Here is a 27589-nt window from a genome sequence, read left to right as displayed (position 1 = left end):
ATAGGGCAAGATACAAAGGGCGGGAATAAATGTCCTAAACAACACACCCACTCTCTAGCTAGGCAATCTCATATAATGGGGGGGGAAGGGGGGGGGGGGGGGGGGGAGAGCCAGACAGGTGGCTGGTACTGCCAACGGATGGTACCGCTGGTCTGCATGAAGAAGGGGCCATCTCTCCAGAGTCGAAGAAAGGCCGCTCTATGCCGCTGCATCCTGTCGGAGCTGCCCTGCAGCTGCTTATACTGTCCCCGCAGAGTGTGGATAAGCTCCAACCAAAACGCACGGACAACCTTTGCTGGTGGAGTCCTCTTGCCCTCGAAAGCACAAGAGTAGCGTGCTCTCTAGATGGACCAAGCCGCTACACCACCAATCAGCTCCCAACACTGGTCGATCCCTACTCCAAGGGTGGTTGCTACAGTCGGGGATCGGAATCACTAAGATCCTGCCACCCTGTATTGTAATCGTTGTGTTGTCCGCCTCTGTCTCTTATCCCATGGCAGGGCCTGACTCTATGCAGCAAGCCACTGCCCCCCATGTGAAGGTCCGCTGTGTAAGGCTTGCCATCAAGTGCAGTACTCATCCCCATACCTGCTGAGCCGCTGGAAAATCCCAGATGCAGTATCGCTGCGTCTCTCGTGCGCGGCCGCAGCATGGGCAGAATCCACCATATGCCAGCCACACTCCGACTGCCGTCTCTATGTGTGCCAGGAGCCAGATGAATAGAGTGATGCGCCTAGGCCTCTGGCAGTCCCAGAGTCTTTCCCAGAATTCAGTGAGGAACTCTCGAGAGATGCCCTGTCTACATCAGTGCTCTGGTGCATTCTGCAGGTGTGCCACCTATCCTCGCTGTCTGAATGTGTCTCCCCAAGTGTGATGTGTACTGGAAGAAAGGAGTCCCAGGGCTATCCAGCGTTGTAAAGGGGTCTGGCCATAACCACTCCCCATGATCCCACTGAAATCGAGAGAGCGGACGACTCTCCCATGCCCAAATACTCCAAGCCGGATCCTCTGCCTCCGCTGCTAGATCCAGATCGACCCACTTTTTGCCGAGGGATCCCATAATCCGCACTCTCTGGAAATAGCACCGAGACACAATCTTTGTCTCCTCTGTAGTCTGTCGTAGTCGGCCTCCCTCTACCACCTCAAAGCATATACATCCTATGAGCTCTGAGGACCCTCGACTGCAATAAGAATCTCGTGCCACGTGAATGCCCCCATCCATTGGGGTGTGTCAGGGGTCTCGTCTATCTTAGTCCAGGCCTCGGGGATAGCCATGTAAATCTCTGTACACATCTAGAGTGCCCCTCGCATCCCAGCCAACTGCTCCCCCTGAAGCTGTGGGGAGAGCCATCTAAAGTGCTTCCAGTCTCCCGGGCTCCTGGCCGGTCCAGAGTCCATCACTCCCCAAGAGAGAGGTGGCCAAGCCCCAAGCATATGTCCCTGCTCCATTGTCACCATTGGGCTCCAAATCATAGGCTGCCTAGCGTACTCCTCTGGGGACTCTAGTGCCCGCTAGAAGAGGGCTAGCCGGAGCTCCTCCCAAGCTCGTAGCAAGCTACCGATAAATCTATTCTCAAAGCGGTGGCTCATCCCCACCCGTCGAACATCCGTGAAAATCCACTGCACCCCTGGTCTCTAGGGTCCACCATGCATTGGGTTCCTTTCATGGACTCTCTGCAGCAAAAATTGCTTCCAAGGCTCCCCACCTGGCAGCAAACCTCTGACTATGAGCTTTCCCAACAAAGCTCTGCTCTAGCATGCAGGATCCACGAGGCCTAGCCCTCCCCGTGAGGTGGGAAGAATGATCACTGGCCATGCAACCTTGGCCCTTGCCGGCCTGCCATCCCCCCCTGACCATAAAAGGTTCCAGATCAAGCGCTGCACCTAACCCAAACATGATCTAGAGAAATCCCAACAGGAGGTGATGTACCACATCGTCTTGAGGAGAACCTGGTTGGCCCACCACCACAATCTACCATTGAAAGTCTAGCTGTGCTCCAATGAAGAAGCTTCTTCCTGACGCTTAGGAGAAGGGGGGGCTATCTACTGCTCTGGAGATATGTCCAGTCCCACCTGGCATCCAAGGTATCTCACTGCCATGCCCTCCGGTATCCATCTGAAGTTAGGACTCGGTATCCAATCTGGCAAAGGAGAAGGGCCAATCCAGAATCCGCATGATTTGTGCCAATTAATATGCACCCCCCAGGCCAGACAAAAGCTCTCTAATGCCTATTGAAAATGCCCAAGGTTGGCCTCACAGCCCCTCAAGAACATCGTTGTGTCATCGGCAGAGTCTGAATCCAGTAGTGTCTCATCCCGAATCGGGAGACACGGCCAGGGGATAGCCCTGCCGAACTGATCGCGAAAGCATAAACCGGTCGCCGCCCATCAGCACCTAGCTATGGTCTATTGAATAGAGTGATGCTACTCCTTGTATCCACTGCTACGAGAATCCCATGCACGCCATAGTGCCCTCAAGGAAGCCCCAATCCACTCTGTCATAGGCCTTCTCGAAGTCCAGTAAGAGGATAGCCAAATTCTCCCCTTGGAGGCAAGCTGAGGTAGATGCCTCCCAAAATGTAAAGATATTGTCAAGGATACTTCTACCCTTAACAAAACCACTCTACGTGGGATGGATCAACTCAGCAAGAAACGGCTGAAGTCTCAAACTAATGGCTTTGGCTAGGATTTTGTATGTTGTACCAAGAAGGGTGATCGGCCGCCAATGTCTGATCTCTCTGTCTCCCCCTTCTTTGGGTATCAAGTGAATCAAGCCTTCTGTAAGGCTCTCTGGCATATCACCACTGTCCTGAGAGGCCATCCTCATCCCTAGCTCAAGCAGTTCCCAGTACCAAATATAGAAAGCTACAGGCAGTCCATCCTCCCCAAGGCAGCTCCCTCTAGGCAAGGCCATAAGTGTGCGAGTGATTTCCTTCCCCGAAAGCGGGGCCTCAAGAGTGCAACGCATGTGTGCAGTCATCGATGGATGCATGTGTGACCATACCATCTCTTTGCATCGGAGCACCTCCTCTGACGAAGGGACTGCTGTCATAAGTCCTCTGTAGAAATTTGTCGTCGCAATCTCTCTAACCTGGGCTGGGTCTGTGGCTACCAAACCATCTCCCTGCCTGAGACTCCTCACACCTGCCTATGCAGCCGGTGACTCCTCAAAGAACTCAGCTGTCACCCGGTCCCCCACCTTCGTCCAGTGAGAAGTGTCATGACCCTGTGAAAATGGAACAGCACAAGTGTGGGCATGGTGGTTGCTGAGCAAAAATATTAAATGATTCACATTTGGGGTGCCCGGACAGAGAGAATGATGTATGGACATCTCCAGGTGTGAAGGGGGGAACTAGAACATTAATATTTTAATGTTTTATGTATGGTTGCCCCTAGGCCTTAGTGGGGCCTAGGGAACTTTAATGTTTATTAAAGTTGGGGCCCTAGGACATTTTTGGAGAGAGGCCACTCCACTTTTGGAGTTGCATGCCTCTCTCACTTCTCTCTCTCTCTAGCTTTTGGGGAGTCGTGTAAGCTCAAGCGTGGAGAAGGAGAAAAGAAGCTGGTCGATTGCTTGCTGTGGTTTTTGCTGTTGTTTTCTGTGCAAAGCTGGCCGTACAGTCCACGTGTGCAGGCCGTACAGTCCAGGTGGAATTTGCCCGTACAGAAGTGCTGCTGTAGGTTCTGCTGTAGGTATAGGCTGCGCTAACAGTAGCTGAAGACGGGTACAGAACTGTTGCTGCAGGTTCTGTTGCTGGTACAGTTGTACGGACAGCTGTATGGACAGGGCAGGTGTTGGCGGCGCTGGACATAACAGGTACAGGCTGCGCTGAACTCAGGCTATGCACAGGCTTATACAGTGGTGAACTACTGACATGTACGGACAGGTACAGTCGGTTCTGTTGGGGTAAAGGCATTATGCCCACCCTTATAGTGTGTACAAGCCCATAAGTTATAGTACATAGTACACTTAGTACTTTTAATGTACTAAGTGCACTATGTGTACTAGTGCAATATACATGTGTGATAGGGGAGTCACACACTCACATCTTATGAGTTGACTTATCCCCACAACTCTCTCTCTCTCTCCCTTCTCTCTGTGTATGTCTCCCACATGAAACTCAAACCCTAATTCATTCTCCCATTCAACTGGTATCAGAGCTTAGTGATCCCTCCCTCTTCCCTCTTCTCCTTGATAGCTGAACGAGCTGTACTGTAGCTGGCTGTCACCCTCATTAGGTGAGTCGTACTGTTCCATGCACTCAGCCCTTGCTTTGCTGCTGCCATACTACAGCTGTGGCAGAGAGCGCTGAGCAGCGCACAGCACTGAAGAGATAGTGCAAGGCATCAACGCTCGCAGCAAGGCCCTTCAGCGTGAGCAGCTTGCATCAGGGTCGCAGCAGCCAAGCGAACCACAAGGCAGCAGTAGCGGGCAGGTGGGCGGAAGGAGAAGGTGGCGGGCAGCCGCTTCTGCGCTGAATCACAGCAGCCAGGTGGACACGTAGGCAGTGGGCGTTGAGGCGTTTGGTCGCGATTCGGCTGGCTACAAAGCGTATTAGCGCTAGGCGAAGCCAGGCGAACACGACTCGTCCCGTGTAGCGCTGGCCAGGCGAGGCGAATACGTCTACAAGCGATACGTCGATTATCGCTGGGCGATTTCAACTACTAGCCGGGACCAGTTGTGCTCGAAAGCTCCAGCACGACCCTCCACCACCCGGCGCCTCAACGCGCTTGTAAAGGAGAAGGTGACGTGGACAAGGGCTGCCCAGCATACGCGTATCAGCTGCAGCACAGCAGGCGCTTCTCCATCAACACAAGCAGCATCAGACGTGCCCCCCCCCCTTTCTCCTGCAACAACTGAAATTCAGCCTGCAGATCAGAGAAATTCAAAAATTAAGAGGTATTTGCCTTCAATTTTGAGAATTTCTTATCAATTCAATCAATTGAGCAGGTATAGGTGCCAAATTGCTCAATTTTTGAGCAAAATTGGCAAAATTGGGTGACATTGGTCACAATCAGGATCAATTTGCAGGAAATTGAATGTCGAAATTTGGGGCTTTTGATGTAATTGTGCAATTAAGCACTCATACATGCTGTATGATATGAGAAATCGCACATTTGGGCAAAATTGCAGCAAATTGCAGTGCAAATCAAGGGGCTTTTGTGCCGATTGTATTGATTTGCAAAATTTGCAGCAAATTGCAGTGCAAATCAAGGGGCTTTTGTGCCGATTGGATTGATTTGCATGCAGGCACTCGCATTTGATGCTTTGGGCAATGTGTTGATGCCTGACAAGCACTCAATGTGCCTGTAAATCAAGGGGCTTTTATGTACTGGATGTTTATGTGGCCGGGGGGAAGCACTGTGAAGACTCTGGATGCCTTCATGTGCGTTAATGTACCATGTATGATCATAAATTGATCTTAAATCAAGGGGCTTTTCAAGATTTTATGCTTGTTGAGCTTGGCAAAGCAGCAGGCAAGACTTTTATGCCTTGAATCCTCAGAAATCAGCTTGCAGTCAAGGGGCTTTTGCCCAATTTCTGTTCGGGACTGTTGTATGCAGTGTTCGGGACTGTAAAAGTCTGATTTTCACTCATTTGGACAGCCAGGAGATTGTTGTTGTACTTGCTGGTACAGATTTGGTACAGCTTTGTACAAGTTTTGGCATGGCTGCACATTGATTTGAGTGAGGAAAAGGCTCATTTTCAGCTGCTGTACTTGCCGGTACAGGTTTGGTACATCATTGGTGAGCACTTAGTACTGTTGTACAGTACTTTGGAAGGGGAACAGAGCACATTTAAGGTGCTGTCCTAAATCTGCAGCAACCAGATTTTGGTGATTTCATCACATACAGTGGGAGTAGAGTTGCATTCGTGCTTCCGCAGTGGGAGATAAACTTTGGGAGAACAACTGTGAGCACTTTGTGTGCCTTTGGTGCAGTGTTTGCACATCTTGCAGGGAGTCAGGCATTGACAAAGGTTGCATATTGCTATGGCAACCACAGGTGAGAGCTCTTCATTGCTTCACATCAAAAAGCTTGAAGGCTCACATAACTATGACATTTGGCAAACCCAGTGCTATAATGTGTTGCTCCAGAAAAAGCAGCACAAGCCTATCAAAGAAAGGGGTGTAATGCCCGCTTCTCTTACTGCTGAAGAGTGGGATGATATGGATGAGCTGGCAAGATCTACTATCATGTTGTCTGTGTCAGACTCTTTACTTTTCAGCATTCGTGAAGAGAAGACAGCTTGGGGAATGTGGCAGAGATTGCAGGACTTGTATGCTCAGCAAAGTGCCTCAAGCAAAGTGTATTGGTTGAAGAAACTCATAGGTCTTCAAATGAAGGAAGGGGCGTCTATGGCAGCCCATCTAAATGAGTTTAATGGTATTGTCAGCCAAGTTATAAATCAAAAGTTGGCAATGGACGATGAGTTCAAAGCCACCTTTCTGTTATGCACTTTGCCAGAGAGTTGGGACACATTCAGGACAGCCACTAGCAATTCGCATGCTATGCTGTCATATGCAGATGTTGAGGGTGCTCTTCTTCAAGAAGAGATGAACAGGAAAAACAACTCTGTTGGAAAGTCCAATGCAATGAATGCACGTGGGAGATCCCAACAAAGGGGAAAAAGCCAAGAACGGGGAAGGAGCAAGTCTCGCTCCAAAAAGGATTTGGAATGCCATTATTGTGGCAAGAAGGGACACATTAAAAAGCAATGCTACAAATGGAAAAATGATCAAAAGGAAAAGGGAAAAGGCAAAGACAAAGAGAAAGATGAAGCCAAAGTTGTAAAGCCAAAGGGCAAAAGTGGAGTCAAGATTGAAGAAATCAATGTGTCACATGCAGGTGGCAGTGAGGATGAGGTCCTATTTACATCTTCACTTGATGCCCATTCACTTCTTACAGGTGGTCATGGTATGCACTCATGGATCATTGATTCAGGTGCCTCCTTTCATGTCACAGGTTGCAGAGACTTGTTTGTCAGGTATACTGCTGGCAATGAAGGAGTGGTTTATTTGGGTGATAACCATGCATGCAAGATTCTTGGCAGAGGTGATGTGAGGCTTGTGTTTTCAGATGGCTCACAGCTTATGCTCCATGATGTCAGGCATGTGCCTGAGATCAAGAAGAATTTGCTTTCTACTGGACAGCTTGATGATGCTGATTATGTTACCACATTTGGTTGTGGAAAGTGGAAGATTAGTAAGGGCTCACTGGTTGTTGCCAGAGGCTCTAAGGTGGACACTCTTTACTTTATGCATGCAGGTGTTTGTCACCATGCTAATGTAAATGCAACCGAGCTGTCGGAAATCTCTATGTAGCATAGCCGGTTGGGACACATGAGTGTCAAAGGAATGGAGCAATTGTCTCGTTTGGGTTACTTGCCTTCTCTAAAGTTTTCAAGTTTTCAGTTTTGTGAGCATTATATATATGGTAGGCAACTACAGTGCCCCCACAAGAAAGCTCTTGGACAGAAAGATGCTCAGTTAGAGCTTGTGCATACAGATGTATGTGAGATGCCTCAGCTTTCTTTGGGAGGGGCAAAATACTTTGTGTCTTTTATTGATGATGCCACACGCAAGGTGTGGGTCTATCCTCTTCGTTTGAAGAGTGATACATTCTCAGTGTTTCAGAAGTTTGTTGCTCATGTTGAGAATCAAACAGGCAAAACACTGAAGGCTTTGCGTTCCGACAATGGTGGAGAGTATATGTCCAAACAGTTTCAGGACTTTTGTGATGCTAAAGGCATCAAGAGGGAGCTCTCTACTCCCTATGATCCTCCACAAAACGGGACAGCAGAAAGGATGAACAGGACCATTTTGGAGAAGGTCCGTTCTATGTTGTCACATGCTGCATTACCTCATGGTTTTTGGGTTGAAGCTGTTATGACAGCCGTTCACCTTATAAACAGGTCACCTAACACGAGGCTTGGTGGGAAAGTGCCAGAAGAAGTATGGACAGGGAAGCTGTCATTTTTGATGAAACATGCATGTATAAGGAGCCTGCAAGGCAACAGGAGCCTGGCAGAGTCATCTTTGATGATGATGGACATCATGGACAACAACCAAGGGCTGTAAATCAGCCATTACAGCAGCAAGACCAGCCCTTAAATGGTGCTGAAAATGGTCCAAATGGACAGCCAGAGATGGCAGAAAATATCCCTATGGATATGCCACAGTTAGAGGAAATACTGGGCATGATTTTTCAGCCTTATGGCATGGAACAGGAGCCACCAATGGGTGATATGCAGGCTGGACAGCAACCTGCAAATGATGGTCATTGGGTACGGAGGTCCACAAGACCCTCCAGAGCCCTTGACAGGTTTGTTCCAGGGGTTGACTACTTGATGCTTACTGACTATGGGGAGCCCTCATGTTACAAGGAGGCTTTACAGAGGGCAGACAAGGCTCTTTGGGAGCGTGCCATGAAGTTAGAGATGGATTCTCTGCACAAAAATGGAACTTGGAAGTTGGTGCATTTACCTGCAGGCAAGAAGGTTTTGCCATGCAAGTGGGTTTACAGGCTCAAAGTTGCACCAGATGCAAAGCCAAGATACAAAGCCAGGTTAGTGGCTAAGGGCTTCAAGCAGGAATATGGTGTGGACTTTGAGGAGATCTTCTCTCCAGTGGTCAAAATGACCACACTTAGAGTTGTGTTAGCTTTGGTTGCACATGATGATCTGGACTTGATTCAGATGGATGTGAAGACTGCTTTTCTTCACGGTGATCTCCATGAGGAGATATATATGCAGCAGCCAGAGGGTTATGCAGTAAGTGGAAAGGAGAAGCTTGTATGCAAGCTGAAAAAGAGTCTTTATGGGCTCAAACAGGCACCAAGGGAATGGTATCATAAATTTGATACATTCATGAAATCTCAGAAATTCAGGAGAAGTGACATAGATCACTGCTTGTACACCAAGATTGATCCTTATCTTGTATGTTGATGATATGTTGATTGCCGGGAAATCTCGTAAGGAGATGGATACCTTGAAGCAGAGGCTGCATGAAACCTTTGATATGAAGGATTTGGGTGATGCAAATCACATCTTGGGTATGCGGATACTTCGGGATAGAAATCAGCATGTGTTGTATTTGTCTCAGAAGGAATACATTGGCAAAGTTTTGCAGAGGTTCAATATGGACGGGGGGAAGAAGACTAGTACTCCTTTGCCTCCATATGTGAAACTCAGTGCTATGGACAGCCCACAGTCGGATAGAGACAGGGCTGATATGGCCAAGATTCCGTATGCTTCAGCTTGTGGCAGTCTCATGTATGCCATGGTTGCTACTAGGCCGGACATTGCATTTGCAGTGGGAGTGGTTTCTAGATACATGGCCAAACCTGGCAAGAAGCATTGGGAAGCAGTGAAAGGTGTCATGAGATACCTGAAGGGCACACAGGATATGTGCATATGTTTTGGCAAACAGGATGCATTAGTGCATGGTTACACGGATTCGGATTATGCCGGTCATCCAGATAACCGGAAGTCTACTACCGGTTATGTGTTTACATTCACAGGAGGTGCTGTGTCATGGATATCCAGGATGCAGAAGTGCACTGCCTTATCTACTACAGAGGCCGAGTATATTGCAGCCACAAAGGCTTGCAAGGAGGCATTATGGCTATCTCGGTTAGTGGTTGATTTGGGTTATACAGGGGATATTCCATTGTTGCATTGTGACAGTCAGAGTGCCATCCAGTTGGCAAAGAACCCTGTCTTTCATGCAAAGACGAAGCATGTGGATGTGAAGTATCACTTCATCAGAGAGGTGATAGAGAACAAACAAATTCAGCTTGTTAAGATTCACACGGATGACAACCCGGCTGATCTGTTGACAAAGAGTTTGCCTCCGGAGCCGTTTGCTCATTGCAGACACTTGATGGGCATTGGATGAGGCCAGTTTCAGCCTTGATATGGCCTTGTATATTATCATGTACATGCTGATTTTTCTTTTTCTTTACTTAAGGGCACTTTGCCTTTAAGTGGGAGGTTGTTGGGGTAAAGGCATTATGCCCACCCTTATAGTGTGTACAAGCCCATAAGTTATAGTACATAGTACACTTAGTACTTTTAATGTACTAAGTGCACTATGTTTACTAGTGCAATATACATGTGTGATAGGGGAGTCACACACTCACATCTTATGAGTTGACTTATCCCCACAACTCTCTCTCTCTCTCCCTTCTCTCTGTGTATGTCTCCCACATGAAACTCAAACCCTAATTCATTCTCCCATTCATTATGCCCACCCTTATAGTGTGTACAAGCCCATAAGTTATAGTACATAGTACACTTAGTACTTTTAATGTACTAAGTGCACTATGTGTACTAGTGCAATATACATGTGTGATAGGGGAGTCACACACTCACATCTTATGAGTTGACTTATCCCCACAACTCTCTCTCTCTCTCCCTTCTCTCTGTGTATGTCTCCCACATGAAACTCAAACCCTAATTCATTCTCCCATTCAGGTTCCAGATCTGTTCAGTTCTGAGCAATAGCAGGCAGTGTATCTCCAGTTGGCAGGCAGAGCTTTTCCAGAGCTTGGTTGGTGTAAACAGTCAGGTGGTTGCAGGGGAAAGAGTACAGATAGTCTTTGTCAAGTACAGACTGGTACGAACTGCTTCGCGAGTGCAGAACCACGAGCTGATTTGGTAAGCTCTGAACTTGTCCATCTATCTTTCTTTCCATTGGCTTATGTCTGCTGCAGAGTTGTGCTATCTGGTCCCTTGTGAGAGGAGGGGTATGGCAGATTGAAAGGGTGGACACAGAGATTGGACAGTGAATGTATGTATGTGCTGAGTTGTGGAACCATGTACATGGGATATGCCAGATGTGTACTCAAGGCTGCCCTACTGAATAGTCTTGGCTGATCAGAGGGGAACACAGAGTGTTGCTTTTGTGGGACACAGATCTATGTGTGTATACCCAAGAGGTATTGTGGGCTGCCAGATTGGACATACAGGTGTACTCTCCTGGCTGGTCTTGTTGTACTCAGCTTTACATCTTTTTGAAATTGAATAAAGAAATACCGAAAGGGGCTCCAAGCTTTGGGGCCAACAGGTGTCGTTCTCTTTTCAGATTTGGGGCACTCTAGCTCCAATCACTTTTGTTTTCTAATTTTCAGCCTGGTATGCAGGGGAATATGTATGGTGGTATGCAGTCCGGAATGCAAGGCAATATGTTTGGGAGCATGCAACCTGGAATGCAAGCAAATATGTATAGTGGCATGCAGCCCGGTATGCATAACGGAATGTTTGGAAACATGGCTGGAATGTATGGCATGCCAGGTGTGGGTCTGGGTAATGTTGACCCTATGATGGGCATGAATGTTGGGGGCAGCAATCTTGCGAAGCCAATTCCATATGATAATCTAACGCCTATGGGTAAGGCGAAAGATTATAAGGAAGGGGGAGCTGCTGTGAAGTTTGATACATTCAGTGGAGCCAAAGATAAATTAAAAGCACTTACCTTTTTACAGCAGTTTGATGCTGCTTTTTCTGGTGGAAATTACACAGAGTCCTCTAAAGTGAGGAAAGCTGCCACTTTTCTCAAAGGCAATGCTTTGCAGTGGTGGTCTACTCTTCTTCTGCAGGGCATAGCACCCACTACTTGGGTACAATTTAAACAGGTTTTCTCTTCCGTATGGCTCACATCTACGTTTGAGGTGGATGTAATGACTGCATGGCACAAGTTGGATGCTTCAAAATGTGAAAATTTGGAAGATTATAATAAGAAGTTTTGGGAAGCTTTACTCCCAGTGACTTCTTACCGTGCAGTGCCTTTGTCTGAGCAGGTAGAGAAGTATTGTTGTGGGCTGTCCAAAGAGGTGCGTGATTATTGTATCAAGACTCGAGTAACGAACATGTCACAGATGATAGAGAATGCTATGACAGCTAATGCGTTACTCACTGGAGGTTCATCTGGGTTTAAAGGCAGTAAGAACTCGAGCAAGAAAGCTGAAAAATCTGGGCATGCTTCTCGTGATGCTAAAGGGTCTTCAGAGACGCGATATAAGAAGTTGCCAATGCCCAAGAGAACTTCTGAGGAAAGACAGGCTTTAAGAGATGCTCGAAAATGTTTTTACTGTACTGAAGAGGGACATATGTCATTTAATTGTCCCAAGAGAAAGTCCCAAAAGGACTCTGACAATAAAGGAGAGCCCAAGTCAAAGAAACCAAAACCTTCTGCAGGGTTAGTTCCTGATCTTGTTGGGGAACAGCCGAGTGGTGAAGAGACAGAGTTGTGCAGGGCATGGGGCAAAGTGAGAGATCAGAATGCCTTGATATTCTTTGACACAGGTACTAGAGCCAACTTTATCTCACCGGATTTGGCTGGCCGATTGGGGATTCGTGCAGAGGAGATGGGGCCGTTATATGAGGCTAACATGGCTTGTCCAGGGTATGCAGAACCTGTTACTCCTATCATTGGGAAGCTCAGGCTTCATTTGCGGGGTTATGTGGACAGCGAAGAGTTTTTCATCATTCCTCTGGATGGCTATGATGTTTTGTTGGGTATGCCATGGTGCCACAGAGTACATGCGGTGGTGGATACATACAATAGGAAGATCACTTTGACTCATAGAGGGAAAGAACATGTATTGGATGTAAAACTTAAAGGGGAATCTGTTCCTATTGTATCAGCTTCGGCAATTTCATCAGTAATGAAAAAGCATCCTTCCGCGTACTTGATTTATGTAAAGGATGCACAAGATGATGAGTCTAAGTCTAATTTGTCTATGTTAGATAAGGAGAGGACTGATTTCTTATGTGGTTTCCAAGATTGTTTTTCCGAGTCATTGCTAGGGGAACTTCCTCCGGAGAGGCCAGAAGATCATGCCATTGATCTCATTTTTGGTAGTACTCCACCAAATAGACCGCCGTACCGTGTTAGTGCAGCCCAACAAGAAGAAATTATGAGTCAGGTACAGGAGCTGTTGAATAAAGGGTTGATACAGCCTAGCTCATCACCCTTTTGCTCGCCTGTACTCTTAGTGCAAAAGAAGGATGGTTCTTGGCGCATGTGTATTGACTACAGGGCGCTGAACAAGAATACCATCAAGAATCGATTCCCCATACCGAGGATCGATGACATTTTGGACCGCTTACAGGGCTCCACAGTCTTTAGTCGCATTGACTTGAAAAGCGGGTATCATCAGATACGTATTAGACCCGAGGATGTGCATAAGACAGCATTTTGAACCACGTTTGGGTTGTATGAGTTCTTGGTTATGCCCTTTGGTTTGACAAATGCACCTGCCACATTTAACAGAATGATGGACAGGATTTTCAAGCCTCATAAAGCGTTTGTGGGCACATTCTTTGATGATATGATTGTGCATTCACAAACTGAGGAAGAGCATAGAAGGCATTTGGCCATTGTGTTTGCAGAACTCAGGAACCATAGGCTGGTTATTAATGGCAAGAGTGAATTTTTCTTGCAAGAGATACACTTCTTGGGGCATATTGTGTCTAAGCATGGAGTCCGTATGGATCCAGCGAAGGTGGAAGCAATTCTTAAAACAGGCGGTACATACGGTACTTTGCCGAAATTGCTTCGCCCCTTCATGCCTTAACAAAGAAGGCAACTCCGTTTAGATGGGCTGATCGGCAAATTACAGCCTTCAAAAAGCTTAAAGAAAAGCTTACTTCGGATCCAGTATTGGTATTGCCAGACCTCCGAAAGGCTTTTGTTGTCCAGTGTGATGCATGTGGAAGTAGCATTGGGGCAGTTCTCATGCAGGAGGGACATGTGATAGCCTATGAGAGTAGAATATTACAAGATGCCGAGAAGCATTTAGAGGTTTATGAGAAAGAGATGTTGGCTGTAATTCATGCTTTTTCTACATGGAAACATTATTTGCTTGGGGCTGATTTCACTGTGCAGACAGATCATTAAACCTTGCGTTATTTCCTCACGCAAACTAAGCTTTCAGAGAAGCATATGCGTTGGGCAAACTTTTTGTCTATGTTTCACTTCCAGATTGTGCATGTGGAAGGCAAAAAGAATGTTGTGGCAGATGCTTTGTCACGCAAGCCACAGGTCTCTGCAGTTTCACTTGCTTATCATTACGAGCTTGATGAAATGAAAGAGCAGTATGCCCATGATAAGGACTTTGGCAGGGTGTATGATCAGATGTCTGAGGGTCAGCGGCGTGAGCACTACACTCTCAGAGATGGATTTTTATTGATGCATGGCCGACTGTGTGCTACCAGGCCATTGCGACTCAAGGTTATGATTGAAAGTCATGCTCCACCGTATGCAGGTCATAGAGGTATTGACGCCACGGTGAAAGCAGTGGAGACTTTCTTTTATTGGCCAACCTTGAGAAGAGATGTTGATGCTTTTGTAAGACAATGCATCGTATGTCAGAAGGTAAAGTTTGACCGTCAAAAGACACCAGGGTTATTACAGCCTTTACCTATTCTAGATAGACCTTGGGAGAGCATTGCCATGGATTTTATATTTGATCTTCCACGGACACAAACGGGCAATGATGGCATTTGGACTATCATATGCAGGTTCAGTAAGCAGGCTCATTTCATTCCCGTGCGTAAGACGATCAAAGTGGATCATATGGTGAAGTTGTTCATGGCGAACATCTTCAAGTATCATGGCTTGCCTACGTCTATCATTAGTGACCGTGATCCACGGATGACGAGTTTGTTCTGGAGAGGGTTGTTTGATAACATGGGTACAACTCTCAAGTTTTCATCGTCATTTCATTCACAAACAGATGGTCAGTCAGAAGAGGCTAACTCTACAGTGTTGGATCTTCTCAAGTGTTATGTGTCAGAGCACAAGCAACAATGGGAAAAATATCTTCCTTTGGTGGAGTTTGCATATAACATCACTGTCCATATCTCGACGGGCAAGGCACCTTTTGAGATTGTGGAAGGAGGGAAGAAGGTACCACCCATTTTGCATGCAAAGGATAAGATCTTTGAGGCTGATCAGTATGTGGAAAATATGGATGAAGCTTATCGGAGAGTTAAGTTGGCACTCCAGAAAACTCAGCAGAAGCAAAAGAAAGCCGCAGACCGTCACAGACGTGCTTTAGAGTTTGCATTGGGTGATTGGGTTCTTTTGCGATTTGAAAAGGCTAGACTCAAGAAGATGAAGGGTAAAGAGCGCTTATTCCCTAAGTTGAGCATGCGTTATTATGGGCCTTTTCAGGTATTGGAAAAGATTGGTGAGGTAGCCTATCGTTTGAAGCTACCAGATCACTGGAGGATTCACAATGCTTTTCACGTGAGTCTCCTTAGACTTTTCCGTGGGGATGTGCCTGAGGATGTATCAGATGAGGCTCAGTCGGAAGTTGAGGAACTTGATGAGGTTCTTATTCCAGAGCAGATACTGGCACATAAGGAAAGAAAGGTACGAGGTAAAGTTTCCCGTCGCTATCTTGTGAAGTTCAAGAACTATTCACCGATGGATGCGAAGTGGATGGAGGAAGGTGACTTAACAGATTCACCTCAGGTTTTGCAGCTTTATCTCGATGCCTTTGAGTTAGAGCCGACTCTTGTTGTGGCTCATTCAGGTTCAGCAGAGCATGGGTCTGGAGCATTGCCTGATGCTCAAGAGGGGGGTAGCACCTCCACTCCCTTGATACAGACAGGCTCAGATGACATCTAGAGGTCGCTTGGTGCAGTTTTTATCTCACCCGAAGGTACTGATGGCTGACAGTACATTTGTTTATGGGACTTCTATGATATATGTGTACTAGTCACATTGGATATTGTGGTTATGTATGGTTCACAGTGGTATACAACTTGGACTACTACTACGCCATTGATTTGCAGTGAATGTTGATACATGAGCATGGCTTAGAGAGATTGGGACGCTGATCTTGCCATATTGTATATTTCACTTTGGATATTTTGCTGTATCACCAGAATGCAATCGAGGACGCTTGCCATTTTTCAAGAGGGGGGTATGTCATGACCCTGTGAAAATGGAACAGCACAAGTGTAGGCATGGTGGTTGTTGAGCAAAAATATTAAATGATTCACATTTGGGGTGCCCGGACAGAGAGAATGATGTATGGACATCTCCAGGTGTGAAGGGGGGAACTAGAACATTAATATTTTAATGTTTTATGTATGGTTGCCCCTAGGCCTTAGTGGCCCCTAGGGAATTGTAATGTTTATTAAAGTTGGGGCCCTAGGACATAGAGTGGCCACTCCACTTTTGGAGTTGCATGCCTCTCTCACTTCTCTCTCTCTCTAGCTTTTGGGGAGTCGTGTAAGCTCAAGCGTGGAGAAGGAGAAAAGAAGCTGGTCGACTGTTGGTTGTGGTTTTTGCTGCTGTTTTCTGTGCAAAGCTGGCCGTACAGTCCACGTGTGCAGGCCGTACAGTCCAGGTGGAATTTGCTCGTACAGAACTGCTGCTGTAGGTTTTGCTGCAGGTACAGGCTGCACTAACAGTAGCTGAAGACGGGTACAGAACTGCTGCTGGTACAGTTGTACGGACAGTTGTATGGACAGGGCAGGTGCTGGCGGCGCTGGAGAGGACAAGTGCTGGCGGCGCTGGACAGAACAGGTACAGGCGGCGCTGAACTCAGGCTGCGCACAGGCTTATACAGGTGAAGGAACCTGCATGTATAGCTGTACGGACAGGTACAATGGTGAACTACTGACCTGTACGGACAGGTACAGTCGGTTCCAGATCTGTTCAGTTCTGAGCAATAGCAGGCAGTGTATCTCCAGTTGTTTGCAGGCAGAGCTTTTCCAGAGCTTGGCTGGTGCAAATAGTCAGGTGGTTGTAGGGGAAAGAGTACAAACAGTCTTTGTCAAGTATAGACTGGTACAAACTGCTTTGCGAGTGCAGAACCACGAGCTGATTTGGTAAGCTCTGAACTTGTCCATCTATCTTTCTTTCCATTGGCTTATGTCTGCTGCAGAGTTGTGCTATCTGGCCCCTTGTGAGAGGAGGGGTATGGCAGATTGAAAGGGTGGACACAGAGATTGGACAGTGAATGTATGTGCTGAGTTGTGGAACCATGTATGTATGTGCTGAGTTGTGGAACCATGTACATGGGATATGCCAGATGTGTGCTCAAGGCTGCCCTGCTGAATAGTCTTGGCTGATCAGAGGGGAACACAGAGTGTTGCTTTTGTGGGACACAGATCTGTGTGTGTATCCTCTGTGCTAAGAGGTATTGTGGGCTGCCAGATTGGACATACAGGTGTACTCTCCTGGCTGGTCTTGTTGTACTCAGCTTTACATCTTTTTGAAATTGAATAAAGAAATACCAAAAGGGGCGCCAAGCTTTGGGGCCAACAGGTGTCGTTCTCTTTTCAGATTTGGGGCACTCTAGCTCCAATCACTTTTGTTTTTATATCTGGACTACAAGTGGAAGGGTGACTGCTAGTCTACCGCACTTTGGTTTCTACCAGAGGCCGTTTTCAAGAAGCATGTTTGTGGTAGCTGAACTCATGCCAACGGTCCTCTGTCACTCGTAGCTCCTGCCTCACCTGAGTCAGCTGCGTCTCTATCCAAATGCTCCCGAGGTGGGTCTCCTATTGAAGAGAGGCCGGACTCCTCCTCTGTGCCCTCTCATCCTCCCTCAACTGGGCCAATCTCACCCGAGCCTCCTCTCTGAAGACCGTGCTGACCTCCTGTAGCCCTCTTGCCGCACTGCTCTCGCCACCTCTCCGGGCGTCCACTGTAGTCGGCTTCAGATCCACCTTCTCCTTCATGCCATCATCCTCAATCAGGCGCTCGGGAATCTGGACACTCTGGGTACCTCTCTCCTGTCCTGGGTCATCCAGCTGTAAGATCACTGGGGCATGGTCCGAGAAGGTGGTGCCCGGCAAGATCCCAACCGTCTCCCCTCTCCTACTCACCCACTCATCCACATACCATCGGTCGAGACGGGAGAGGTTGGCTCCCCCAACCCTCATGTTTGATTTAGAAAATGCTAGGCTACCAGGCACATGTGCAATCTCATCCACATGCCAAGCTTCTGACAATCTCAGGCCAAAACAAAGGCGCTCCCATGCAGCCAACTCCTCTCCCTGAATTGTAGTAGAGCTGCCGCCCTGTCTATATCCAACATCCTCTTAACATATTGAAGTCTCCCCCCACGCACCAATGGGGGGTCACGGGAAGGGAGGCGTCAATCAATGTCTAGAACTCTGCTCGGCCACTAGCCGCATTCGACGCATAAACATTAAGAAAGCCCACTCTGTCCTCTCCAATGTGCAAAGTAACCCACTTTGCTCTCCCCAGCACTATGATACCTCTGTCAACAATCAGAGGGCGACAAGACTTCGCAATAGCAATACTTACACTGCCCTGGGCACAAGCTGTGCCAAAGCCTGCTGACCAAAATACATCACTCTGTCCTCTGAGCAACCATCCACACCGTCTAGTCCTGCTCTCACTAAGGTGGTGCTCCTGAAGCATAAGCACATCTATGTGTCCACCCACCAAAGCAGTTTGTAACTCCTATCTTAGTCTACCCCTGTAACGACTGTACTGGGGGCCTCCCATGACCTTCACATCCCTTGAGACTGCTCTCATGGGGAAACTGAGTAAGAGGAAGGCGCCGTGTCTACGGCAATACGAGCCACCTTCGAAGGGAGCTTCGACAGGGAGTAATCTGTGTCAGCTCTCCCCCTCAAGGGAGCCCAATGATCACATAGGGCTTGGCAGAAGAATGCCCAGCCCACCTTCACCACTGCGACACATGCCATCTCGGGCAATCCATCCTCATGAACATATACATACATAGGCATAGTCCCAGGCTCCAGCATCTGTCGTCAAATGAATGCATCTCATCCTCCCCTTCTAATGGGGGAATCACCATGTATTTGGCCAGCTTCCAAAACAATGCAAGCCTATCTGCTGAAACCTCAAGGCTACCAATGTGATGGGAAAACTCAATCACCTGGTCTCTCACAAAGACCTCTGCACTCTCTGGTGTCCACTCCCCCATGGGCCCACCACATAGTGGGAAGGAGAATGCCACCGCGGAGTGAAGTGCTAGGAGAGATCTGGAAGAACTGCACACCACATGCACTCGCACCTCAGCATCGCCTGACGATGCTGGGGTTGAGCCCCTGGCATCAAATACCGGCAAGAAGTCGTGAGTCTGGTCTCCGAGGCTACTCAACCCCCGTGGAATGGTCGATATAGGGGAAGGAAGCACCTAGAGAACTGGTCTATCAACAGAGCCAAGCTCGAGGCTCCGAGCTGCCCTGCTGACTGAGAAGGTTGTCTGTGTCCGGCGAGGCTCAGGAGAAGAAGATGTCGCGGAAGAGGGCGGGAGCAGAGCATGGCAAGAGCTCAAAGTTGGGTGCGGAGAGAAGTGGACTTAAGGGAGAAGAACAACCCTTGCAGGGTGCAACCTTCGGGTATTTTTTCGGAGGTCATCGGAAGGTCGGATGAAGGCGGGTCAAGAATGTGGATTGTGCTCAAATATGTGTACAAGAAGCCTACCAACTTGGTTTTTCTGAAAGGGTCACCTATGGGCTTTGGCACAGTCTCCAAAAATGGACGCAGTGAAGGGCAAAATGGCCATGTTTTGGAGAACTTTATGTTGGGGTGGACAACTGCCATGTGGCAAAAAATCCCACATGCATGGAATTTTGCATAAAGGGAAGACTATAGAGCAAAGTTCATGGGCTCATTTAGGTTGTCTCTCAAGAGAGAGAGACACCTCAAGCTTCAAGCTTGGCTATGGCTGCTCCGTGCATGGTCTTCTTCCTCGTGCTCGCGCTGGTGGCCGCCGTCTTGCTGCTGGTGGTTATGGTGCCACCTTTTGGTGGCTGTTTGGAGGTGGTGCTCTGGCGCTGCTACTGGTGTTGTTGCCGTTCATTGCCGATCGTGGGCTGTTGTGGCCATACATTGTCGTACTGCTGCTGCTGGGCTGTTGCTGCTGTACTTCCTGGTGCCATGTTTCGAGGTACTCCGTACTCCCTCATGGGGTGTACTGCTTGATTTTTGTGTAGGTCTGTGCCCATGTGGCGTGGATGATGATGAAGATGGGGCTTCCTTGGAGGCCTCTCCCATGTAGCTATAAAAAGCAAAGATTCCAGGCATAAGGGTTGGTTCCCATAGGGACCCCTCTGCCCTCCAATTCCGAGTTCCGAAAAGAGGAAGACCAAGAAAAAGAGCATGCATACATAGGAAAAAAAGCACACCTCCACATGTAAGAAAAAAAAAAATCAAGAACACAAATAAAGCAAAAAAGCGGGAGGCTTTTTGGGAGATGCATATAAGAAAATTTTTTGGTATCCTCCAGCTAGACAGGCTCCAGGTTGGAACGCTTCGAGTGAAGGAGCCATCACAAGTGCGTTTGGACGGAGGTTGCAGAGCAGGTGTGCCTGGCCTCTTGGTACCGCTGGTGATATGCTTAGAATTGAGGTCGACGGTGGTGTATGCCCAACAGCCTTGATCGGAGTCGTCACATGCGCTTGGGAGGGGAAGTGCAGAGGTTTGGATGCCTGCTTCCTTGCCCTAGTTGCCTTCACGGGGCCGGAGGGCTGCCCGTTTTTGTTCAGTGAATTTGTATATACACATGTGCCAATTGAGTAGTGCTAGGTTGAATAGTTGATGTGCCCGCGTTCAGACAACGGTGGTGAATATGTTTCACATGAGTTTGTTGACTTCTGTGCAAGCAGGGGAATCAAGCGGGAGTTTACTGCTCCATATACCCCAGCCCAAAACGGTGTTGCTGAAAGAATGAATCGAACGATTCAGGAAAGATCCTATCAATGCTTTCACATGCTAATCTGACACAAGGATTTTAGGCCGAAGTGCTATACACAGTGGTCTATCTCATTAATTGTTCTCCGAATGCGTCGTTGAACTTTAAAGTGCTTGAGGAGTTATGGTCAGGACATAAAGTGTCATATGACAGGCTCAGGACTTTTGGCTGTGAGGCTTATGCACATATGCCGAAGGAGCTTTGTGCTAAGCTAGATTTCAAGTCGAGAAAGTGCATATTTATTGGCTATGGATTGGATGGTCAATTTGGCTATCGTTTGTGGGATCCAGAGAGCAGATCCATTATCCGTAGTAGTGATGTGGTCTTTCATTGGACTAAGATGCACAGACAGCCAGTGAACGAGGTTGAATTTCGGAAAGTTACATTATTCTTTGATGTTTCACCTCCACTATCCTCTCAGCAGACAGCTCAAGAGCCTCTTGTTCCGCAAGTGGTTAAGGCTCCTGTCATGAGAGCTAATGATGAGCAAGCTAGCACCAGTCAGCCAAGGAGATCTGAGAGAGTCTCACATCCGCCAGAGCGGTTTATTCCTGGTGTCGATTTTGTGTTGCTGACCGATGGTGGTGAGCCTTCTTGGTTACAAAGAGGCTATGCTAGCTAAGGATCATGCTAAGTGGAACTTGCAATGAAAAGTGAGTTGTCTAGCATTGAGAAGAATGAGACTTGGGAACTTGTTCCGTTGCCGAAGGATAAGAAAGCGTTACCATGCAAATGGGTTTACAAGTTTAAGTTTGCATTCAGTGATTCAAAGCCTAAGTACAAGGCTCGTTTGGTAGCTAAAGGATTCAAGTAGGAATATGGTATAGATGTCGAGGAAATCTTTTCGCCAAGAACACTACGCATGTTGCTTGGATTAGTTGCTACACAGGATTTGGAATTGGTCCAGATGGATGTCAAAACTGCTTTCTTACATGGAGATCTAGAAGAAGAGATCTATATGGAGCAACCTGAAGGGTATGCTAAACGTGGCAAGGAACATCTGGTGTGCAAGTTACGCAAGAGTCTTTATGGACTAAAGCAGGCACCCAGGCAGTGGTATCAAAAGTTTGATACATTTATGCATTCCCAAGGATTTAAGCGCAGTACTGGGGATCTATGTCTATATGTGAAGAAGGCGAGAGATGGACAAATGATTATGCTTACCCTGTATGCGGATGACATGCTTATTCCTGGGCATTCATAGAAAGACATTGCTGACTTAAAGAAGAAGCTAAGCAGTCAGTTTGACATGAAAGATTTGGGTGATGCCAATCATATACTAGGTATGCATATTACTTGAGATCGTAAGAAAGGGTTGTTACACCTATCTCACAAGGAGTACGTGCATAAACTGCTTGAGCGTTTCAATATGCAGAAGAGGGGAAGCCAATCAGTACTCCATTGCCTGCCTATTTAAAGCTCAGCAAGGATGATTGTCCAAAATCTGATGAGGAGAAAGCACAGATGGCTAAGATTTCTTATGCGCCAACTTGTGGCAGTCTCATGTATGCTATGGTAGCTATGAGATCGGACATTGCATTTGCAGTGGGAGTTGTCAGCAGGTATATGTCGAATCCAGGAAAGAAGCATTGGGATGCTGCCAAGTCGATTCTCAGATACTTGAGTGGCATGGCAGATCGACAGTTATGCTATGGTCGAGGAGATTTGTCCATTGTGGGATACGTTGACAGTGACTATGCAGGCTGTGTAGACAATCGGTGATCCACTACTGGTTGGATCTACACATTCGCTGGTTCTGCTATTTCTTGGAGATAAGTTCTTCAGAATTGTACGTCAGTCTCCACTACAGAGGCAGAGTATGTTGCTGCTAGTGAAGCATGCAAGGAAGCTATATGGCTTACTCGTCTAGTAAGAGATTTTGGCTTGGAGCAGAAGTTGCCAGTACTTCATAGCGATAGTCAAAGTGCTATTGCCTTGGGAAAGAATCCAATGTTTCATGCAAAGACAAAACACATAGACGTGCGTTACCATTTCGTAGGAGATTGCCTGGCAGATAAGCGTATTGACTTGGTGAAGGTACATACCACTGAGAACACAACAGATGCACTCACAAAAAGTCTCTCATCCGAGCAGTTCCAAGACTGTCGATAGTTGATGGGCATTGCGTGAAGATGCTACTCTTCTTCACTGACCATATACTTTGTATAGTATAGTCTCCCACCACCACCTTGGCCATGTAGTGGGAGAAATGTTGGGTAAATGGCCTCAGTGGCCGGTGCCCACAACACATCACTAACCCACTAGCTTACTAACACTAAGTGTATAGTGCTATTATTGATAGAGAATAGAGCTGTGTGGATAGGGGTGCTCTTCCCCGCACATTCTGTGTGTGTTCCATGTCTCTCTCTCTCTCTCTCGCTCTCTCGTGCTCTCTTTGCCTCGCAGGTCCGCTTCCATCGCACACCCTTCAAAATATGTGCGTTACAACAAAGACAAAGATCCTATCAACTACTATAGAGAAAAATTAATGTTGTATATTCCATTTCGCAAAGAGGATGAAAAGCTCAAGAAATTCTCAACCTATTTAGAAGCCTATCAATTCTATATAGACGAAATAAGCTCCACACATGCCAAATACAATTACTTTGAGACAATTCTTGATCTTGAAAATATCGACATTCCATCAAATATCGCAATGAAAAAAAATAACCACGAACCTTGTGAATCATATGACATTGGCTTAGATATGAAATACACTTCAAAAACATCAAACAACAAGACTATTATCAAATAATCCAATAATGATTATTTCACAAGAAGAATATTATGCACATGTTATGTCCCTTAATAACGAACAAAGAAAACTATATGATGATGTTGACCAAAAAACGTTACAACCCAGTCCAACGACTAAACATATTCATCACTGGTGGAGGTGAAGGAACGACTAAACATATTCATCACTGGTGGAGGTGAAGGAACTGGAAAAACCTACCTACTACATTGATTAGAACAAGGATTAGCACGTTTCTACAAAAAATCACTAGGTATCGATTACAATTTTGATAAACCATTGATATTAAAAATGGCATTCACTGGAAAAGCAAGTCACAACATCAGAGGCACAACTATTCATTCAACATTACACATACCTATAAACACTAGAAACCTAACAAGCCTCTCTAGAGAAGCATTGCAAATGCTAACACTAAAATACAGTCAAGTGAAATTAATCATTATAAATGAGATATCAATGGTAGGAAAAATATTGTTCGTCGACTTTGCTAACAATCGACTAAAATCCATAAAACACAATCACAATGAACATTTTGGAGGTGTGGATATCATAATATTAGGAGACTTTTATCAAATTGGACCAGTAAGAGATAAATGGGTATTTGAACAAGACAACGAAGGAATTGAAACATTCATTCTATCATACTGGCAAACAATTGTTGGGGTAAAGGCCACGTGGCCGTAACCCGTTCACTAACCCATCACTAACGGATATCATTCTTTGGTAATATAGATAAAATAAGGAGTGTGGTTCATATTGAACTACTGAGAGCTCCACCGACACTGTGTGTCTTCTTCTTCCTCTCCTCCTTCCTGCACTCACACACACGCACCTCCATCCCGGGAGATCCCAACAACTGATATCAGAGCCTGGTTGCAGGCGTAGCAGCGGTGTAGGTCGGATCTGGAGCTTACCATAGCAGGAAGGTCGAAGGTCGACGCCGACGGGAGAGCTACTACACAAGGGTTTGCCCTTTATTTGCCCACTTCAATTGTGGAAGAAGGTGTGTGCATAGCAGGAGGTCTGCAGGTGCGTGGAAAGGGAAAACCTGTGAGCAAGTACAATCGTTTTTAGTGCTGATTAAGGAAATATCTGACAAAAGCAAAATTTTGGAATTTTGATCGCGGTAGCTGAAGGAAAACGGCATTCTGCATGTTTTTGCGTCTCATGGGCTAAGTGAAATTCTGCACCATTTTGGAGTTATTTCGAAATTTTTGTCAGGACAGCACATACTATGTTCGGCTCCAGATCTGCTCTGTTCCCAACTTCTCAGTGCATGTTTGAGATCTACTTCAAATCTATTAGCGGGATCGGCTACATCATTGTCTCCGGGAGCATTCTTCAGTCCAGGTACACATATCATCAGATACGCTTCGATCTGCACTGTTTGAGATCTACTTCAAATCTATTAGCGGGATCGGCTACATCATCGTCTCCGGGAGCATTCTTCAGTCCAGGTACACATATCATCAGATACGCTTCGATCTGCACTGTTTACTGTGCTTGCCAGGTTCTAGGGGAGGTGCAGCCATACGACGGCTCTGCACTATTGGCATGCACCTAGCAGATTGATGTATTGGTATTGTAGGTCTTCTGGTTGTGAGTCACGCTAGCAGACAGACCACCGCAGCGGCAGTCAGAGACACTGGACTATTGTGGATGTATATACATTAATGTGGTCGAGTCATCAGCGATGCCTGAGATGCAACCACCACATGCAGATTGGTTCTCTACTGTTAAGCTTGGAGATGCATATGAGCTTGACCTTTTGGGTATTGGAGACATAAAATTGGTTATGCGTAATGGCACGGAATTCATGCTTCGTGATGTCAGACATGTTCCCAGCTTACAAAAAGTTTGATATCTGCTGGTCAATTGGATAACTTGGGTTACTCGACAATTTTTGGAAATGGTTCTTGGGTGATCAAGAAAGGAAACCTTGTGATTCTCAAGGGTCAGAAACACGGAAGCTTGTACTCTATGTTTGTGTCGAGTGTAAAAGAAGATTATATCAGCGTAGCCGAGATGCCGACTTCTGAGTTGTGGCATAAACGGCTTGGTCATATGAGTCAAAAGGGAATGAAAGTACTCACTCGTTTTGGCTACTTATCTGTCTTAACTAATGATGATTTTGCAGTTTGTGAACACTGTGTTTATGGCAAGCAGACTAGAGCAGTGTGCACAAAGCTTCAGATAGAGAGCAATTACAGCCATTAGAGCTTGTTCATAGCGACGTTTGTGGTCCTATGCCAGTGAAGTCTCTAGGGGGAGCTAGTTACTTCGTAACTTTCATCGATGATTCCACAAGGAAGGTGTGGGTTTATCCTTTGCGTCATAAGGATGAAGTGTTTTCTACTTTCCAGAAATTCTTGGCTTTCGTTGAGAAGCTGAAGAGCTTGAGGACTGATAACGGTGGAGAGTACATCTCAAAAGAATTCCAGATTTTTGTGCAAAGAGAGGAATTAAGAGGCAATTGACTGCCTTTCTATGGCCAATCTCAGTCCAGGATTTTGGATGGAAGCTGTATACACACCTGTGCACATTATCAACAGATCTCCTAGTACGCCATTGGATTTCCAGATTTCGGAACAGTTGTGGTCGGGCAAGGAAGCACACTACAATCATTTGCGTGTTTTCGGTTGTGAGGCATATGCATATTTGCCAAAGGAGCTTCGATCTAAGCTTCATAAGTCACACAAATGCATTTTTGTTGGCTATGGTGCAGAAGGAGAGATGGGATACCGTTTTTGGCATCCGGAATCAAACAAGGTGATTCGCAGTTTAGATGTAATTTTCAATGAATCACAAATGCATAAACAGCCTACTACCAAAGAGGTTGAATATAGGCGCGTCACATTTGAAGATGTTGAGACAACACAAACTTAGGGAGCTAGTGATGTTCCTTCCACTAGCGTCACTCCAGAAAGAGCAAAGAGTAGCAGTCAAGCGTTGAGACGATCCTCTAGAGTCTCACATCCGCCTGATAGGTTTCAGCCGGGGATTGATTACATCATGCTGATGATTGATTGCGGTGAACCTACTTGCTTCCAAGAAGCTATGAACATGGATGATAGTGTTAAGTGGGAGCAAGCTATGAAATCAGAATACGACTCAATCATGATGAAGAACAAAACATGGGACTTAGTTGAATTGCCAGAGGGCAAACATGCCTTACCATGCAAATGGGTCTACAAGCTGAAACACACATTTGGTGATCCCAAGCCTAATAAGTACAAGGCAAGGTTGGTTGCTAAAGGTTTCAAGCAGCAGAAGGGAGTTGATTTTGAAGAAATCTTCTCACCGGTTGTCAAGATGACCACTCTACGTGTTGTTCTTGGTTTAGTAGCCTTGGAGGACATGGAACTTGTCCAAATGGATGTGAAGACAACTTTTCTTCACGGGGATCTCACAGAGGATGTTTACATGAAACAACCCGAAGGTTTTGAACATCCGGGTCATGATGAGAACATGGTGTGTAGACTCAATAAAGCCCTGTATGGCTTGAAGCAAGGTTCGAGGCAATGGTATCAAAAGTTAGATGCTTTCATGAAGTCTCAGGGGTATAAGAGGAGTCAAGAGGATCGTTGCTTGTACACTCAAAAGATTAGTGATGGTTCACTAACGATTCTCATCTTATATGTAGATGACATGTTAATTGCCGGAAAATCCCTTTCTGAGATTGCCAATTTGAAGTAGAAGTTAAGTGATAACTTTGCTATGAAAGATTTAGGTGAAGCACATCATTTCCTTGGTATGCGTATCAAGAGAGATAGAAAGCGTGGCATTCTTGAATTGTATCAAGAATCCTACATTCAAAAGGTTTTGCAGCGTTTCAATATGCAAGGGGGGAAGTCAGTGAGTACCCCACTTCCATCATATTTGAAACTTAACAAAGATGATTCCCCTAAATCTGATGCTGAAAGAGTAGAAATGGCAAAAGTGCCATATTCGTCAGTAGTGGGCAGTCTCATATATGCAATGGTGGCTACAAGGCTAGAAATTGCATTTGTAGTGGGAGTAGTCAGTCGTTACATGGCTGATCATGGCAAGAAACACTGGGAAGCAGTGAAGCATATCCTCAGGTACTTGAAGGGTACATCAAGCAAGTGC

The 27589-nt window shown here is 46.5% G+C and overlaps 1 long non-coding RNA gene across 1 annotated transcript in view; it reads left to right on the top strand.

The window, feature by feature from the left end:
* The window catches only part of LOC147618001 (uncharacterized), a 27358-nt gene extending 1390 nt beyond the window's left edge, over positions 1-25968 (top strand). Inside the window, exon 3 of the long non-coding RNA XR_015262288.1 lies at positions 24359-25968. This is a non-coding gene — a long non-coding RNA (uncharacterized LOC147618001). The remainder of the gene's footprint in view (positions 1-24358) is intronic.
* The last annotated feature ends 1621 nt before the right edge of the window (positions 25969-27589 follow it).

This window comes from Cibotium barometz, chromosome 36 (genome assembly GCF_041138505.1).
Source record: "Cibotium barometz isolate CiBa-2024 chromosome 36, ASM4113850v1, whole genome shotgun sequence".
NCBI lineage: Eukaryota > Viridiplantae > Streptophyta > Polypodiopsida > Cyatheales > Cibotiaceae > Cibotium > Cibotium barometz.
Note: the sequence above shows the minus strand (reverse complement) of the source record. Positions and strands in the feature narration are given on the sequence as shown.